Genomic DNA, 20800 nt, shown 5'->3' on the forward strand with positions numbered 1-20800 from the left:
CTTGTAGTTCTCCCGTCTAGGGCAAGGGCTGAGGTCCCGGGTTTCGGCACCATATGATACGGAATAACTTCTCAGTCTCCCATAGGATGTGGTCTCATGCTTTCTCTATAGATAAAATAAAGTTTTATTGTAGCCACAAGAGCTCTGATCAATATTAAAACAGAACTGCCTCCATTGTATCGGGGTACAATTCTTATAGTAAATTACAAAGGGTTGGTCAAGGTGGGAGGGACATAGGGAGATTAGAACATAATCAATCATTTTACAGTACAAACAAATAACAACCAATAATGACTAATTAGGCGTTTATATGTTTATCAACTCTGACCGAAAAATTAGCATCTACATAATTACAGCAGGCACGTCTGATTTGACACCTACCTCCTTGGCTGGCTGTTAAGTAGTCCAGTACTATATTGTGTTGATTCAGTACTTTAGCATGAAACCTAGTTTGATTGTTTAGTATGAAGATGGCATAATGTGGCACCCCAGGGGTCCGGTTGCCACAGTGGCATTGCCTCCCTCACAAAAGGTGATGCCATGCCTGGAAGCAAGCAGGGGTCCCCTAATCAGGTTTTGCTAAGCATGCAACACTTTCCTGGCTCCAGACCAGCAAGGGGAGCACCTCCCCTTGGCAACTGGGATATGGGGGCGGGGTTAGTTAGTCTTAGTGTGAGGAGTTGAAGTCAGGACGTCGAAGAGAGAGGAGCTGGGGACTGGAGCTGCGCGGCAGCTCACCCCAGAAGAACCAGCACATAAGAACCGGACACGGGAGTCCGAGGCTGTGGGGCACTGAAGGCCCAGCAGCAGAAACCGGAGGGTAGGAGACTGCAGGTCTCCTGGCCCCATCAGACGCCCGGAGGCTCAGTAGCACCGCAGGGCCCAGCACCGGCACGTGGGAGCGACGCACCAGCAAGGCCTGAGCTGCCTGTCATACGGGTGAGCACAGAAACGTTGCACTCAGGGGCGAGGGCCACCGCACAGCTACAAGCAGCAGAGCCGAAGAGTTTAGTGGAAAGGGAAGGCCTCCAACTTCACCTGGCAAGGAGGATTCTTTACTTGCTTCCAGGCTGCTCGGACTTCCACTTCTAGCCAGTACCCTAGTCCCGGGTGAGTTTAGAAAACCCTGTGGTAGCCGAGTCCATGTATACTGTTGTCCTCTGTAAGTAAGGTCAAAAAAGTATTGTGAGTCAGGGTGAATAGGAATGGAGAAAAAGGCAGAACACAAATCAATAACAGAGAAATAAGAACTGTCTGATGGGATCTGCATTAAAATTGTGGCTGGATTTGGAACAACTGGGTGTAATGGTACAACCACTTCATTTATAGTCCTTAGATGGAGAATGGTCCTTTGCTTCCAGTTTTCTTGATGGGAAAAATAGGAATATTACATGGGCTGTGAATTTTCTTTAACACCCCTTGTTTCAAGAGTGACTCAATAGTTTTGGCTATGCCAACTTCAGCCTCAGGTTTTAATAGGTATTAGGTTTTTATATTGATTGATTAAACAATATTACGTTTGTATTCACACAACTTTCCCAGGGAACAACCAGAAAGTTTTATAAACAATACAGTAACACTTAATTCACTTTATCTTTAAAACTTAATCACTTTAAACCTTAAACCTGTTATACTTAATATTTAAACAATAAAACAATATGACAGATTTATTTTACTTATTCTAACCCTTTGGGAGAGTGGACACAAATAGAAATAAAGGCTGAAATAAATACCTCAGATGCTACCGGACAGGAACAAGTAGTTACTGGCAGGCAAAAGTGAATGACCACCCAAAAAACAGGGACTCTCACCTTCAGCACACTTTGTAGTAGTGATCCACCTGTCCAGGCAGCATGCAACTTGTAGTTCTCCGGTCTAGGGCAACGGCTGAGGTTCTGGGTCGACAGGCACCATATGATGTAATAGAGTCAATATCACAAATAACGATTTGGGATCTATACCTGTAGATTTGGATTCGTTACAAGTAATATTCCTACCTAGTCATGTTTCTTACACACTCGATAATAATGATGAATCAACTATATTTGGGGGCGTAGTGTATGAACTAACAGAAGGAACCTCAAGATTGTTGCACAATTGATAAATATTTCAGGATATAACGAGGTTAAGAATACATGCAATGAGACAGTAAGAGGTATACTAAGACACCCCTGGTGTCCATCTCCAAGGTTACAACCCATCATATGGTACGCATCTGAAATTTCTTACAGGTTACTATGACATCTAGGTGGAGAACATATAATTCTTCCAGAAAATATGTATTTTGTTTGTGGAACTTTTGCTTACAAATTTCTACCCTATGATGGAATTGGTACATGTACCCTAGCAAGAATGACCCTAGCTACGTGGACCATCTCCCATGATGAGATAGATCTTGATCAGATACCAAGACATATGATGCAGAAGAGAGGAGCAAAAACCAAGCCTTTGATACACACTCTCTGATACACAGAGTTTGGCCTCACTCTCACGATTAAAGGTTTGGCTATCCACAATTCTCATAACATTGAACAATTAGCAGAAGTATTTGATAATGTTACAGATGAAGTATTCAATGCCATCTTCATACTAAACAATCAAACTAGGTTTCATGCTAAAGTACTGAATCAACACAATATAGTACTGGACTACTTAACAGCCAGCCAAGGAGGTAGGTGTCAAATAATTGGACCTGCCTGCTGTAATTATGTAGATGCTAATTTTTCGGTCAGAGTTGATAAACATATAACCGCCTAATTAGTCATGATTGGTTGTTATTTGTTTGTACTGTAAAAAGATTGGTTATGCTATAATTAGAGATGAGCGTTGTTCGACTCGAACTGTTCGCCAATCTCAAATTCGAGCTGTTTTGGGCGGTGTTCGAGCCGTTCGGCGAACACGAACGATTTGAGAAAAATTCGGCTGTTCGAGGTTATGTTCGATAACTGTTCGTGCACCAAAATCATAACTGGATTTTTTCTCAGTAATGATGAAAATTAATGTTAATACGCAGTTTGAGTGTACAGCGGGGTGGGGGGAGGGGCAGGGGATGGATCTCTGCAGGAATAATGAAGATCTCCATTTTTTTTTCTCTTTCCCGCATTTACAGTGGGGAGGTGCAATCTGTCAGCCTATCAGCAGCGCACACACGGAGCGAAGTGCTTTTTTTCACACAAGCAAGGGCATGTGTCATTGGCAGTGTATGTCACATGTCCTTGCCTTATAAGACCAAGCCATTTTCCCCGTCGCCACCATTTTCTCACTGCTGCAGCTGCGTGTTAGACGTCACCGCTGTTGCTGTGTGCGCTATACCTTGTTAATTTCAAGCCAATTTTCGCACAAATCTACAGATAGCTTGGGAGTAGGGAATAGTTGTGATTGCAGTCCTTTTAAGAACTAGGTTACAGCATTTCCTACGACTTTTATCAGGCAGGTCTCTGCTCTTAAATAGATAGATTGTGGGAGTAAAGACTAATTGTAATTGCAGTCCTTTTCAGGACTAGGTTACATCAGTTCCTATCAGTTTTTGCCAGGCAGGTCTGTGCCAGTGCTGTGCAAGTTTTTTTCACAGCATTTGGCTGAATCTAGCAAAGCTAATCCTTTTTGGCCTATTGCAGAGTGTGTTAGTCAGTGGAGTAGCCTATCTGTGTTGCAAGATATACCACCTGTGTATAGAATACCAATTTTTTTACTGCACCTAGTGAAGTAAAATCTTTTGGGCATAGGATCATTCTATTAGTCCATCTATACTGACCTCCATCAGGTTGCAAATTGAATATAATTTTTTTCTGCATCTAGCTCTGAAAAAATATTTGGGCTTCTAGCAGTGTGTGGGACTTGTTCTATTAGTCCATCTATACTGACCTCCATCAGGTTGAAAATTAAAAATAATTTTTATCTGCATCTACCTCTGAAAAAATATTTGGGCTTCTACCAGTGTGTGGGACTTGTTCTATTAGTCCATCTATACTGACCTCCATCAGGTTGCAAACTGAATATAATTTTTTTCTGCATCTAGCTCTGAAAAAATATTTGGCCTTCTAGCAGTGTGTGGGACTTTCTCTATTAGTCCATCTATACTGACCTCCATCAGGTTGCAAATTAAAAATAATTTTTATCTGCATCTAGCTCTGAAAAAATATTTGGCCTTCTAGCAGTGTGTGGGACTTTCTCTATTAGTCCATCTATACTGACCTCCATCAGGTTGCAAATTAAAAATAATTTTTTGTCTGCATCTAGCTCTGAAAAAATATTTGGCCTTCTAGCAGTGTGTGGGACTTTCTCTATTAGTCCATCTATACTGACCTCCATCAGGTTGCAAATTCAAAATAATTTTTTGTCTGCATCTAGCTCTGAAAAAATATTTGGCCATCTAGCAGTGTGTGGGACTTTCTCTATTAGTCCATCTATACTGACCTCCATCAGGCTGCAAATTAAAAATAATTTTTATCTGCATCTACCTCTGAAAAAATATTTGGCCTTCTAGCTGTGTGTGGGACTTGTTCTATTAGTCCGTCTATACTGACCTCCATCAGGTTGCAAACTGAATATAATTTTTTTCTGCATCTAGCTCTGAAAAAATATTTGGCCTTCTAGCAGTGTGTGGGACTTTCTCTATTAGTCCATCTATACTGACCTCCATCAGGTTGCAAATTAAAAATAATTTATATCTGTATCTAGCTCTGAAAAAATATTTGGCCTTCTAGCAGTGTGTGGGACTTTCTCTATTAGTCCATCTATACTGACCTCCATCAGGTTGCAAATTAAAAATAATTTTTTGTCTGCATCTAGCTCTGAAAAAATATTTGGCCTTCTAGCAGTGTGTGGGAGTTTCTCTATTAGTCCATATATACTGACCTCCATCAGGTTGCAAACTGAATATATTTTTTTTCTGCATCTACCTCTGTAAAAATATTGGGCTTCTAGCTGTGTGTGGGACTTGTTCTATTAATCCATCTATACAGACCTCCATCAGGTTGCAAACTGAATATAATTTTTTCTGCATCTACCTCTGAAAAAATATTTGGGCTTCTAGCTGTGTGTGGGACTTGTTCTATTAGTCCATCTATACTGACCTCCATCAGGTTGCAAATTGAATATAATTTTTTTCTGCATCTAGCTCTGAAAAAATATTTGGGCTTCTAGCAGTGTGTGGGACTTGTTCTATTAGTCCATCTATACTGACCTCCATCAGGTTGAAAATTAAAAATAATTTTTATCTGCATCTACCTCTGAAAAAATATTTGGGCTTCTACCAGTGTGTGGGACTTGTTCTATTAGTCCATCTATACTGACCTCCATCAGGTTGCAAACTGAATATAATTTTTTTCTGCATCTAGCTCTGAAAAAATATTTGGCCTTCTAGCAGTGTGTGGGACTTTCTCTATTAGTCCATCTATACTGACCTCCATCAGGTTGCAAATTAAAAATAATTTTTATCTGCATCTAGCTCTGAAAAAATATTTGGCCTTCTAGCAGTGTGTGGGACTTTCTCTATTAGTCCATCTATACTGACCTCCATCAGGTTGCAAATTCAAAATAATTTTTTGTCTGCATCTAGCTCTGAAAAAATATTTGGCCATCTAGCAGTGTGTGGGACTTTCTCTATTAGTCCATCTATACTGACCTCCATCAGGCTGCAAATTAAAAATAATTTTTATCTGCATCTACCTCTGAAAAAATATTTGGCCTTCTAGCTGTGTGTGGGACTTGTTCTATTAGTCCATCTATACTGACCTCCATCAGGTTGCAAACTGAATATAATTTTTTTCTGCATCTAGCTCTGAAAAAATATTTGGCCTTCTAGCAGTGTGTGGGACTTTCTCTATTAGTCCATCTATACTGACCTCCATCAGGTTGCAAATTAAAAATAATTTATATCTGTATCTAGCTCTGAAAAAATATTTGGCCTTCTAGCAGTGTGTGGGACTTTCTCTATTAGTCCATCTATACTGACCTCCATCAGGTTGCAAATTAAAAATAATTTTTTGTCTGCATCTAGCTCTGAAAAAATATTTGGCCTTCTAGCAGTGTGTGGGACTTTCTCTATTAGTCCATCTATACTGACCTCCATCAGGTTGCAAACTGAATATATTTTTTTTCTGCATCTACCTCTGTAAAAATATTGGGCTTCTAGCTGTGTGTGGGACTTGTTCTATTAATCCATCTATACAGACCTCCATCAGGTTGCAAACTGAATATAATTTTTTCTGCATCTACCTCTGAAAAAATATTTGGGCTTCTAGCTGTGTGTGGGACTTGTTCTATTAGTCCATCTATACTGACCTCCATCAGGTTGCAAACTGAATATAATTTTTTTCTGCATCTAGCTCTGAAAAAATATTTGGGCTTCTAGCAGTGTGTGGGACTTTCTCTATTAGTCCATCTATACTGACCTCCATCAGGTTGCAAATTAAAAATAATTTATATCTGCATCTAGCTCTGAAAAAATATTTGGCCTTCTAGCAGTGTGTGGGACTTTCTCTATTAGTCCATCTATACTGACCTCCATCAGGATGCAAATTAAAAATAATTTTTTGTCTGCATTTAGCTCTGAAAAAATATTTGGCCTTCAAGCAGTGTGTGGGACTTGTTCTATTAGTCCATCTATACTGACCTTCATCACGCTGCAAATTCAAAATAATTTTTTGTCTGCATCTAGCTCTGAAAAAATATTTGGCCTTCTAGCAGTGTGTGGGACTTTCTCTATTAGTCCATCTATACTGACCTCCATCAGGTTGCAATTAAAAATAATTTTTATCTGCATCTACCTCTGAAAAAATATTTGGGCTTCTAGCTGTGTGTGGGACTTGTTCTATTAGTCCATCTATACTGACCTCCATCAGGGTGCAAACTGAATATAATTTTTTTCTGCATCTAGCTCTGAAAAAATATTTGGCCTTCTAGCAGTGTGTGGGACTTTCTCTATTAGTCCATCTATACTGACCTCCATCAGGTTGCAAACTGAATATATTTTTTTTCTGCATCTACCTCTGTAAAAATATTGGGCTTCTAGCTGTGTGTGGGACTTGTTCTATTAATCCATCTATACAGACCTCCATCAGGTTGCAAACTGAATATAATTTTTTCTGCATCTACCTCTGAAAAAATATTTGGGCTTCTAGCTGTGTGTGGGACTTGTTCTATTAGTCCATCTATACTGACCTCCATCAGGTTGCAAACTGAATATAATTTTTTTCTGCATCTAGCTCTGAAAAAATATTTGGCCTTCTAGCAGTGTGTGGGACTTTCTCTATTAGTCCATCTATACTGACCTCCATCAGGTTGCAAATTAAAAATAATTTATATCTGCATCTAGCTCTGAAAAAATATTTCGCCTTCTAGCAGTGTGTGGGACTTTCTCTATTAGTCCATCTATACTGACCTCCATCAGGTTGCAAATTAAAAATAATTTTTTGTCTGCATTTAGCTCTGAAAAAATATTTGGCCTTCAAGCAGTGTGTGGGACTTGTTCTATTAGTCCATCTATACTGACCTTCATCACGCTGCAAATTCAAAATAATTTTTTGTCTGCATCTAGCTCTGAAAAAATATTTGGCCTTCTAGCAGTGTGTGGGACTTTCTCTATTAGTCCATCTATACTGACCTCCATCAGGTTGCAAATTAAAAATAATTTATATCTGTATCTAGCTCTGAAAAAATATTTGGCCTTCTAGCAGTGTGTGGGACTTTCTCTATTAGTCCATCTATACTGACCTCCATCAGGTTGCAAATTAAAAATAATTTTTTGTCTGCATCTAGCTCTGAAAAAATATTTGGCCTTCTAGCAGTGTGTGGGACTTTCTCTATTAGTCCATCTATACTGACCTCCATCAGGTTGCAAACTGAATATATTTTTTTTCTGCATCTACCTCTGTAAAAATATTGGGCTTCTAGCTGTGTGTGGGACTTGTTCTATTAATCCATCTATACAGACCTCCATCAGGTTGCAAACTGAATATAATTTTTTCTGCATCTACCTCTGAAAAAATATTTGGGCTTCTAGCTGTGTGTGGGACTTGTTCTATTAGTCCATCTATACTGACCTCCATCAGGTTGCAAACTGAATATAATTTTTTTCTGCATCTAGCTCTGAAAAAATATTTGGGCTTCTAGCAGTGTGTGGGACTTTCTCTATTAGTCCATCTATACTGACCTCCATCAGGTTGCAAATTAAAAATAATTTATATCTGCATCTAGCTCTGAAAAAATATTTGGCCTTCTAGCAGTGTGTGGGACTTTCTCTATTAGTCCATCTATACTGACCTCCATCAGGATGCAAATTAAAAATAATTTTTTGTCTGCATTTAGCTCTGAAAAAATATTTGGCCTTCAAGCAGTGTGTGGGACTTGTTCTATTAGTCCATCTATACTGACCTTCATCACGCTGCAAATTCAAAATAATTTTTTGTCTGCATCTAGCTCTGAAAAAATATTTGGCCTTCTAGCAGTGTGTGGGACTTTCTCTATTAGTCCATCTATACTGACCTCCATCAGGTTGCAATTAAAAATAATTTTTATCTGCATCTACCTCTGAAAAAATATTTGGGCTTCTAGCTGTGTGTGGGACTTGTTCTATTAGTCCATCTATACTGACCTCCATCAGGGTGCAAACTGAATATAATTTTTTTCTGCATCTAGCTCTGAAAAAATATTTGGCCTTCTAGCAGTGTGTGGGACTTTCTCTATTAGTCCATCTATACTGACCTCCATCAGGTTGCAAACTGAATATATTTTTTTTCTGCATCTACCTCTGTAAAAATATTGGGCTTCTAGCTGTGTGTGGGACTTGTTCTATTAATCCATCTATACAGACCTCCATCAGGTTGCAAACTGAATATAATTTTTTCTGCATCTACCTCTGAAAAAATATTTGGGCTTCTAGCTGTGTGTGGGACTTGTTCTATTAGTCCATCTATACTGACCTCCATCAGGTTGCAAACTGAATATAATTTTTTTCTGCATCTAGCTCTGAAAAAATATTTGGCCTTCTAGCAGTGTGTGGGACTTTCTCTATTAGTCCATCTATACTGACCTCCATCAGGTTGCAAATTAAAAATAATTTATATCTGCATCTAGCTCTGAAAAAATATTTCGCCTTCTAGCAGTGTGTGGGACTTTCTCTATTAGTCCATCTATACTGACCTCCATCAGGTTGCAAATTAAAAATAATTTTTTGTCTGCATTTAGCTCTGAAAAAATATTTGGCCTTCAAGCAGTGTGTGGGACTTGTTCTATTAGTCCATCTATACTGACCTTCATCACGCTGCAAATTCAAAATAATTTTTTGTCTGCATCTAGCTCTGAAAAAATATTTGGCCTTCTAGCAGTGTGTGGGACTTTCTCTATTAGTCCATCTATACTGACCTCCATCAGGTTACAAATTAAAAATAATTTTTATCTGCATCTACCTCTGAAAAAATATTTGGGCTTCTAGCTGTGTGTGGGACTTGTTCTATTAGTCCATCTATACTGACCTCCATCAGGTTGCAAACTGAATATAATTTTTTTCTGCATCTAGCTCTGAAAAAATATTTGGCCTTCTAGCAGTGTGTGGGACTTTCTCTATTAGTCCATCTATACTGACCTCCATCAGGTTGCAAATTAAAAATAATTTTTATATGTATCTAGCTCTGAAAAAATATTTGGCCTTCTAGCAGTGTGTGGGACTTTCTCTATTAGTCCATCTATACTGACCTCCATCAGGTTGCAAATTAAAAATAATTTTTTGTCTGCATCTAGCTCTGAAAATATATTTGGCCTTCTAGCAGTGTGTGGGACTTTCTCTATTAGTCCATCTATACTGACCTCCATCAGGCTGCAAATTAAAAATAATTTTTATCTGCATCTACCTCTGAAAAAATATTTGGCCTTCTAGCTGTGTGTGGGACTTGTTCTATTAGTACATCTATACTGACCTCCATCAGGTGGCAAACTGAATATAATTTTTTTCTGCATGTAGCTCTGAAAAAATTTTGGGCCTTCTAGCAGTGTGTGGGACTTTCTCTATTAGTCCATCTATACTGACCTCCATCAGGTTGCAAATTAAAAATAATTTATATCTGCATCTAGCTCTGAGAAAATATTTGGCCTTCTAGCAGTGTGTGGGACTTTCTCTATTAGTCCATCTATACTGACCTCCATCAGGTTGCAAATTAAAAATAATTTTTTGTCTGCATCTAGCTCTGAAAAAATATTTGGCCTTCTAGCAGTGTGTGGGACTTTCTCTATTAGTCCATCTATACTGACCTCCATCAGGTTGCAAACTGAATATTTATTTTTTCTGGATCTACCTCTGAAAAAATATTGGGCTTCTAGCTGTGTGTGGGACTTGTTCCATTAATCCATCTATACAGACCTCCATCAGGTTGCAAACTGAATATAATTTTTTTCTGCATCTACCTCTGAAAAAATATTTGGGCTTCTAGCTGTGTGTGGGACTTGTTCTATTAGTCCATCTATACTGACCTCCATCAGGTTGCAAACTGAATATAATTTTTTTCTGCATCTAGCTCTGAAAAAATATTTGGCCTTCTAGCAGTGTGTGGGACTTTCTCTATTAGTCCATCTATACTGACCTCCATCAGGTTGCAAATTAAAAATAATTTATATCTGCATCTAGCTCTGAAAAAATATTTGGCCTTCTATCAGTGTGTGGGACTTTCTCTATTAGTCCATCTATACTGACCTCCATCAGGTTGCAAACTGAATATTTTTTTTTCTGCATCTACCTCTGAAAAAATATTTGGGCTTCTAGCTGTGTGTGGGACTTGTTCTATTAGTCCATCTATACTGACCTCCATCAAGTTGCAAACTGAATATAATTTTTTTCTGCATCTAGCTCTGAAAAAATATTTGGCCTTCTAGCAGTGTGTGGGACTTTCTCTATTAGTCCATCTATACTGACCTCCATCATGTTGCAAATTAAAAATAATTTATATCTGCATCTAGCTCTGAAAAAATATTTGGCCTTCTATCAGTGTGTGGGACTTTCTCTATTAGTCCATCTATTCTGACCTCCATCAGGTTGCAAATTAAAAATAATTTTTTGTCTGCATTTAGCTCTGAAAAAATATTTGGACTTCTAGCAGTGTGTGGGACTTTCTCTATTAGTCCATCTATACTGACCTCCATCAGGTTGCAAACTGAATATATTTTTTTTCTGCATCTACCTCTGAAAAAATATTGGGCTTCTAGCTGTGTGTGGGACTTGTTCTATTAATCCATCTATACAGACCTCCATCAGGTTACAAACTGAATATAATTTTTTCTGCATCTACCTCTGAAAAAATATTTGGGCTTCTAGCTGTGTGTGGGACTTGTTCTATTAGTCCATCTATACTGACCTCCATCAGGTTGCAAACTGAATATAATTTTTTTCTGCATCTAGCTCTGAAAAAATATTTGGCCTTCTGGCAGTGTGTGGGACTTTCTCTATTAGTCCATCTATACTGACCTCCATCAGGTTGCAAATTAAAAATAATTTTTATCTGCATCTAGCTCTGAAAAAATATTTGGCCTTCTAGCTGTGTGTGGGACTTGTTCTATTAGTCCATTTATACTGACCTGCATCTAGCTCTGAAAAAATATTTGGCCTTCTAGCAGTGTGTGGGACTTTCTCTGTTAGTCCATCTATACTGACCTCCATCAGGTTGCAAATTAAAAATAATTTTTTGTCTGCATTTAGCTCTGAAAAAATATTTGGACTTCTAGCAGTGTGTGGGACTTTCTCTATTAGTCCATCTATACTGACCTCCATCAGGTTGCAAACTGAATATATTTTTTTTCTGCATCTACCTCTGAAAAAATATTGGGCTTCTAGCTGTGTGTGGGACTTGTTCTATTAATCCATCTATACAGACCTCCATCAGGTTACAAACTGAATATAATTTTTTTCTGCATCTACCTCTGAAAAAATATTTGGGCTTCTAGCTGTGTGTGGGACTTGTTCTATTAATCCATCTATACAGACCTCCATCAGGTTGCAAACTGAATATAATTTTTTCTGCATCTACCTATGAAAAAATATTTGGGCTTCTAGCTGTGTGTGGGACTTGTTCTATTAGTCCATCTATACTGACCTCCATCAGGTTGCAAACTGAATATAATTTTTTTCTGCATCTTGCTCTGAAAAAATATTTGGCCTTCTGGCAGTGTGTGGGACTTTCTCTATTAGTCCATCTATACTGACCTCCATCAGGTTGCAAATTAAAAATAATTTTTATCTGCATCTAGCTCTGAAAAAATATTTGGCCTTCTAGCTGTGTGTGGGACTTGTTCTATTAGTCCATTTATACTGACCTGCATCTAGCTCTGAAAAAATATTTGGCCTTCTAGCAGTGTGTGGGACTTTCTCTGTTAGTCCATCTATACTGACCTCCATCAGGTTGCAAATTAAAAATAATTTTTTGTCTGCATCCAGCTCTGAAAAAATATTTGGCCTTCTAGCAGTGTGTGGGACTTTCTCTATTAGTCCATCTATACTGACCTCAATCAGGTTGCAAACTGAATATATTTTTTTTCTGCATCTACCTCTGAAAAAATATTTGGGCTTCTAGCTGTGTGTAGGACTTGTTCTATTAGTCCATCTATACTGACCTCCATCAGGTTGCAAATTGAATATAATTTTTTTCTGCATCTAACCCAGCCAATAGTTTTGGCCTAATACCACAGTTTGGCCACTCAGCTCTGCTCGGTTCCCATCCATTGTTTTTTTGTGCAAACAACTCCAGAGTTGTTAATTAGTTAACCACCAAAATGAGTGGAAAAAGGCCTGCTGCTGGTGGAAAAGGGAATAGGCGTGTTGGGAAGGGGAAAAAAGGTTGTGTCCGTGGGGTAGGTGTTAAAGCAACAGTAACATCTGCAGAAGAAAGACCATCTTCCAGCCAAACTAAAATGTCTACTTCTTTTAGCGGACAATGTAATAAGATCTCTTTCTTACGGCCACGCCAATCGCTACAAATTCCAGATGAGGCACAAAAACAGCAGGTGCTTCAACGGATATCAAGTGCTCCTTTAAGTGGGCTCTCCTCCACATCAACTTCAACATCACAAATACTCCAGTCCTCAAAGGTGTCACCCCAATCGCACTTGCTTCCTCACAGCTCCCAAATCTCCAGCTGCCCGTCTGAGTATGAGGTAGAACAGATGGTTGAGTCTGCAGAGCTGTTTACTCATACTATAGCCTGGGAATCAGAGGTCGACTTCAGCGCTTCTGTGAATCCAGACGAGGAAATGATCTGCACTGATGCCCAGAATCTTTATGAGTCGGATCCAGGACCAGACGCAGAAGGTTCTGACCATAATGTAGACCCTCATTCCCAAACTGTAACTCCTGTTGGTGGAGACAATGAGGAAGACAATGATGAGACTCAAATACCTGATTGGAGCGACAACTTTAGTTTTTTGTCAGGGCAGGAACAGGTTGGCTCTGAGGACGACTGGTGTGATAACGCACAGGGTGATGATGATGAGGTTGGAGATCCCACTTACTGTCAACCCACAGTCAGCCAAGAGATGAGGTCAGCAGAGGAGGTGGAGGAAGATGCTAGTGACGATGAGGTCAGGTTGCGCCTTCCTGGACAGAGACATAGTACTGGAAGCACGTCAACAACTGCATCCTCAAACACAACTCTGCCTCTCACCACAAGTCGTGGTGGCTCTTCAGGTCGCATGGGTGCTAAGCCTTGCATAGCCTGGGCATTTTTTCAGATCGATAAAGATGACCCAACTCGTGTTATCTGTAACATTTGTCAGCAAAAGCTAAGTAGAGGCCAAAAAATACATAGTTTGAGTACTTCATGCATGAACCGGCACATGGACATGAAGCATAAGTTGCAGTGGGAAGCTCAGTGTGCTACAATGCGGCCTAGCCGGCCGGGCCAACCACTGTCTGCCATATCTTGTGCATCCACGGCCTCTTCATCCTCTGTGACTGGGGGGACAGCAGTCACACCTGTTTTGGGGCGCAGACCTGCCACCTCTTTACCCGCAACAGCCAGCGTGATTGGCAGGTCATCATTTTCTTTGGAGGTGGTAACACCAGCTGGTGTTGAGCGCTGTCCGACATCGATAGCACCACCTTTGGATCAAGGCAACCTAACATGTCCGCCTGCATCTTCCTCACAGACCGGCAGTTTGCCGGGGACACCCTTATCAACCCCATCTAAGCACAATAGCCAGCCCTCGGTCCCTCAGATGTGGACAAGTAAAAGACCATTTCCTCCTAGCCATGAGAAAGCTAAGAGGTTGAATTTCACCATCTGCAAGCTCTTGGCTACAGAAATGCTGCCTTTCCGCCTGGTGGACACAGAGGATTTTCGAGACCTTATGTCCGTCGCAGTGCTCCAGTACCAGATGCCCAGTTGGCACTACTTCTCAAAGAAAGGTGTGCCTGCGCTCCACCAGCATGTCGCACACAACATCACCGCTTCTTTGAGAAACTCTGTGTGTGACAGGGTGCATTTCACCACAGACACTTGGACGAGTAGGCATGGACAGGGGCGTTACATGTCGCTGACTGGGCACTGGGTAACTATGGTGACAGCAGGACAAGGGGCTGCTGCCCAAGTCTTGCCGTCCCCACGAGTTGTGCTTCAATCCTCTTTATGTCAAAGTTCCTCCACTGCTTCTGCCTCCTCAACCTCCTCTCGGTCTTCCACCTGCACCCAAAGCCTGTCTGGTCATGCCACAAGCTTTCTAACTGCGCAGAAGGGATCCTGCACACCTCCTTACTATGCTGGCAGTAGCGCTCAACGTCATCAGGCGGTTTTTACTTTGAAATGTCTGGGAAATGTGAGTCACACAGCTGAGGAGTTGTGGTCAGCTCTGGAGAACCAATTTCATGAATGGTTGTCTCCACTGGACCTGAAACCAGGGAAGGCCGTGTGCGACAATGCTGCAAACCTGGGTGCGGCCCTTCGCCGGGGCAATGTCACACACGTGCCTTGTATGGCTCACGTGTTGAACCTGGTTGTCCAGCAATTTTTAGCCCACTATCCCAGACTAGATGGCCTTCTGCAGAGGGCACGGTCGCTGTGTGCTCACTTCCGCCATTCGCATCCCGCAGCTCAGCGACTTACATCTCTACAGAAGTCGTTGGGCCTGCCACTTCACCGGCTAAAATGCGATGTGCCTACCCGGTGGAATTCAACTCTGCACATGTTGCAGCGACTGTGGCAGCACCGACAAGCCCTGGTGCAATACGTTCTGACGTATAGCCTGGGCCAACGAGATCCAGAGGTGGGGCAAATCACGCTGGAGGAGTGGTCTCAGATCAGGGACCTATGCACCCTTCTGCACAGTTTTGAAATGGCGACGAAGATGTTTAGTGCTGACGATGCCATTATCAGCATGACTATTCCGGTGATTTACATGCTGGAGCACATGTTAAACAGAATTCGGAGTCAGGTGGTGGCACAAGAGGAGGTGGAGGAAGTAGAGGAGGAGGAGTTGTATGCGGAAGGGCTAACATCTGCAAGGTCCAGACGGTCGGCAGCTCCAAGGCGGCAGGCATGTGAGGGTGGGGGAGATGGTTTTACCAGGGCGCATGGTAGCAGCCAAACTAGTGAGGAAGGTGCAGGAGCCCAGGAAGAAGTGGAGGACGAACTGATGGAAGACTCATCAGATGAGGGAGACCTTGATCACATTTCTGTTGTGCGAGGTTGGGGGGAGAGGACAGAGGAAGGAAGCACGATTGTTACCTCGCCACCAACACAACAGGGACTTGGTGCTCCTGGATGCGCAACACACATGAGTGCCTTCTAGCTGCACTACCTGCAACATGACCCTCGAATTGTGAGAATTAGAAATAATCCTGACTACTGGGTTGCCACACTGTTAGATCCCCGGTACAAAAGTAAATTTGCAGAAATTATTCCTGCCATAGAAAGGGATGCACGCATGCAGGAGTATCAGCAGAGACTGTTGCAGAATCTTACATGTGCTTTTCCACAAAACACCAGTGGTGCACGTAGTGAATCTCACAGTTCCAACTTGCCAACCATGGGACCGTCAAGTGTTCAGCACTCAAACCGTAACAGAACCACAGTATCTGCTGGTAACATCAATTTTGCGGAATCATTTCACCACTTTTTTAGCCCATCCTTTGCAAGGCCACAGGAGACAAGAAGTCTGACACATAGTCAACGCCTAGAGACGATGGTACAGGAGTATCTCCAAGTAAACATTGAAGCCATGACTGTGTCACTGGACCCTTGCTCTTTTTGGGCTTCCAATCTGGATAAATGGCCGGAGCTAGCCACTTACGCCTTGGAGATCTTGTCATGCCCCGCAGCCAGCGTTCTGTCTGAACGTGTGTTCAGCGCTGCTGGTGGTGTGCTGACAGATAAGCGCACGCGGCTCTCCACTGATAATGTAGACAGACTCACGTTCATAAAGATGAACAAATCATGGATCCGAAACGACTTTTCTACCCCTGTGTCATCCTGGGGAGAGTAAAAGCTTGATGATTGGTTAAAATCACCCTACCAACCTTTTTAAGCTTTCAAATTACTAATCATGTTTATCTGTATCTTGGCTGGAAAATAATTTGGGCTTTGTAGCAGTGTGCAGCACTGATTCTATTAGGCCATCTATAATAAGCTCCACCAGATTTAAAATTACTAATCATGTTTATCTGTATCTTGACTGGAAAATAATTTGGGCTTTGTAGCAGTGTGCAGCACTGATCCTATTAGGCCATCTATACTAAGCTCCACCAGATTTAAAATTAATAATAATTTTTAGCTGCATCTAGCCCGGAAAATAATTTTGGGGCTCCGAGGTGCGCAAGACACATAAGTGCCTTCTTGCTGCACTACCTGCAACATGACCCTCATATTGTCAGAATTCGAAGTAATCATGACTACTGGGTTGCCACACTCTTAGATCCCCCAAACTTTTCGATCAACCTTTTCATTTTAATAAAGACCAAAAAAATGGTCATTTTTGAAATTATAAGCATTAGCAGGTTATTAGAAACTGAAATCAAACAGTTTTCAACTCAAAACTTTATTCTAGGTGATGTTACATTTTCACATAGGACCCCTTGTTCGAAAGGAGCTTCTGAACTCTCTCGTCCCTTGAATTTGTCAGGTTTTGGATGGTTTCTGCTTCAATTGTTTTGCATGAAGACAGAATACCCTCCCAGAGCTGTTGCTTAGATGTGAACTGCCTCCCGCCATCATAGACACTCCTTTTGATGATGCTCCAGAGGTTCTGAATGGGGTAGAGGTCAGGGGAGCATGGGGGTCACACCATAAGTTTGTCCCCTTTTATGCCCATATCAGCCAGAGATGCAGATGTTTTATGTGCAGCATGAGATGGTGCATTATCATGCAAAAAAATGATCTTGCTGTGAAATACACGGTTCTTCTTCTTGAACCATGGCAGGAAGTGCTGTTTGAGAAAATCCACATACATTATGGAGTTCATCTTTAGCGCCTTCAGGGATCCTAAAGGGGCCGACAATCTCTCTCCCCATGATTCCAGCCCAAAACATTACTCCACCTCCTCCTTGTTGGCGCTGTAGTCGTGTTTGCGTGGGGGGTCCATCAACCAGCCATCCTCCACTCCATCCATCTGGACCATCGAGCACTGCACGGCACTCATCCGTGAACAAAACAGTTTTGAAATCAGTCTTCATGTAATGTTTGGCCCACTGGAGCCGTTTCTGCTTGTGTGAAGTGGATAGAGGAGGTCGACAGGATGGCGTATGCACAGCTGCAAACCTCTGAAGGACCCTGCATCTTGTTGTTCGGGGGACGTTGGAGGCACCAGCAGCTTCAAAAACTTGTCTGCTGCTATGACAATGCTTTTTTGCCGCTGCTCTTTTAACCTGACGTAATTGCCTGTAGGAAAGAGTCCTCAATTTGCCCTTATCAGCACGCACACGTGTGTACTGTGTATCAGCTACATACTTCTTGATTGCCAAGACACTTCATCCTGATCATCGCACAATGTTGATTGTAGTCATGCCTTGACCTAAACACTCCACAATTTGTTGCTTCTCAGCAGCCGACACATCCTTTTTCTTTCCCATTTTGGCAGAAAATGTAGGCTGCTTAATAATGTGAGACAGTCTTCTTAAGTAGTCTTGCATTTCATTGGACACACCTGCCAAACTAATTAGCACAGGTGTCTGCAATTGCTTACAGTGATATAAAGAGCCCTGACACACATCACCATCAATGAGTTTAACTGACAAACAAACAAATTCTTCCCTTATCACTCCTAAACACTTTTTGCATAATAATTTGGAACACAGTGTACATGTGCTTTTCCACAAAACACCAGTGGTTCACGTAGTGAATCTTACAGTTCTAACTTGCCAACCGTGGTCTGTATGGAGTTGTTCAATAAAGGGCCCAAAATTAAGATAACATAGATGGGAGAGGTCTCTATGAATAGGAATTCCTAAGTATTTGATACCCTGTGAGGGCCAGGCAAAGGGAAAGTTGGACTGGATGGAATCCTATTTGGATTTGGGAAGGGAGACATCGAGGGCCTCAGACTTCGCTGCATTGATTTTAAAATTTGACCATGTAACAAAGTGATCTATTTCAGCCATAACAGCATGGATGGATATGTGATTGAGTGATATATACTAGGACATCATCAGCAAATAGAGAGCACTTGTACTCGGTGCCTCCCACCTCAATCCACCTAATATTGGGGTTATGGCGAATTGATGTGAGCAGGTGCTCCGTCACTAGGATGTATAAGAGAGGGGACAGAGGACATCCCTGCCTTGTCCCATTGGTGATTGTGAAAGGTGATGAAAATATTCTGATGCACCCCCTGGGCCTTGGGACACCCGGAGCCGGACCCTTTTTGGTGGATGCTGGTGGTTGTAGTCTTCGTGGCGGCGACCCGGTTCCGTGGCTCAGGGTGGTCAAACCAGTGGCGGAACTATTTATGTGGTTTTGATGTTTAAATGTCCGACTACGCCACCCGTGGATTGCGGTCAGAGTGAACCGCCGCTGCAGGGCAGACCGCTGAGGCTGGTGTTGTGGGTGCAGCAGAGCATAGCATAACTCCCCACGGGAGGAGTATAGCCTCAGGGCAGTGTATGCGGAGGATGGGGGTGATGGTGCAGGGCAGCAGCAGTAACGACACGGAGTCAGTGATGCAGTCCAGGGCCTTTACTCACAGTTCTTATTATCCAGACCACGTCTGCAGGTAACGGCTGCCCACGTCGTACTGTGCTCACCTGGTGAGGGGCTCAGACAACTCCCAGATAACTTTGGAGCGCTTCACAGGACCCACTTTGTGTGTCCTTTGTCTGGCCTTTCTTACCAAGCCTTCTGTCCGGCTGCCTCGGGCCTCCTCTTGGTAAACTTGGCGCCAGTTTCCCTGACCCTATGTGGTGCCTTCCTAGCGGGTGTAGCGAGGGGCTGCGCCACATAAAATATCACAGCCTCCGGTTTCTAGCTGAGGGTCGTTTCCTGCCTCCACTAGTTTCGGGGACCGGTCTCCCCCTTTGGCCTGACCCCTCCACGCAGGTGGATTCGGGCGTGCGGTGGTGACTCGTCCGTCCGCACCCCTGGGATCCCTTCATTCCTCGTTCCTGGAGCCTTCTCCGCTCCTCTTCCTTCCTTCTCCCTCTTCCAGGCCTGGGCCTCTGTTACTAGGCCGCCTCCGGAGCAGAGCTCATGCAGAGCCCCTGCTCCCTGCCACTTCTGCTCAGACTTCTCTGCAGTGAACTAAGATGGTGCCCACCTTTTATACTCCCTTCTCAATGCACCCAGGAACTGCTTCCTCCCTGCTCCTGCACTACAGGGTTCCCCTTCCTCAGTGTTCCCTCCCCCCACTCCAGCCAGGGACAGGGACTGTCGTGCCCATCTCAGAGGCATATTGGTCGCCCTGCCCCACGGCAATGTGGTGTAATGCATGCAGGTGTCGGGTCCTGTACACACTCCATCCTTACCTGAGAGTGAGATATCACACCTCTGGGTGAGGTGCAATACCTCTGTAGCAACCGAGCCCTCAGGGTGCTACAGTTCCATTTATCTTCAGCCTAGGTGACGTATTGTGATACAGGGCCGTGATTTTGGCTATAAAAGGGTCCCCTAGACCCCTACCCCAAGCTTTTTAAGAGAATCATATATGGCGTGCCAGGAGACTCTATGGAATGCTTTCTCAGCATCCAACGAGAGTATCTAATTACAAATTTTTAACTGCATCTAGCCCAGGAAATACTTTGTGCCTAGTAGCAGTGTCTGCTAGTCAGCGGATTATCCCGGCTGTTAAGCTAGCTACACCACCTGTAGTTTGGACACTTAATTTTTTCAAAGGAAATGCTTCGGGACCACGGGATACTCAGTGAAGAGCATCAGGAGGCACCCCAAGGCATAGGGGCTGGGACTGGCAGTAGGATGCCTTGCAGTGGACAGCCGAGCTCGATCCTTATAAAAGCTTTTTAACTGCAGCAGCTTTAGTGGACGCTACTGGAGCTGGAATTACGCGGCTGCTGGCATGAGACTTGCCCTCCAATAGATCCTTGTAAATGGATTTAAAGTGTATTCATTCAAATTAGAGAGACAATTTAAATTAAAAAGCTTAGAGCTGCCTCCACCACAGGGGGGCTCGCTCGACCCACCAGCGGACAGGCACCAGTATTGGGAGAGGGGGGCTGGCCGTCAGGGTTCACCGCGGCTCTGGCACAAACCCGGCGACACGGAGGTGGCACGGGCAGGAGCGGACTGAACGTGTCGGCTTCTCACTTTTTGGATTTTAGAAGGGCATGACATGCCTATATCTGTGTCTCCCCCTCCTTTTACTCCTCCACCTCTTTTCTTTT

This window comes from Phyllobates terribilis, unplaced genomic scaffold, assembly GCF_046119375.1.
Source record: "Phyllobates terribilis strain yellow unplaced genomic scaffold, ASM4611937v1 Scaffold_1__5_contigs__length_1240528914, whole genome shotgun sequence".
Classification (NCBI taxonomy): domain Eukaryota; kingdom Metazoa; phylum Chordata; class Amphibia; order Anura; family Dendrobatidae; genus Phyllobates; species Phyllobates terribilis.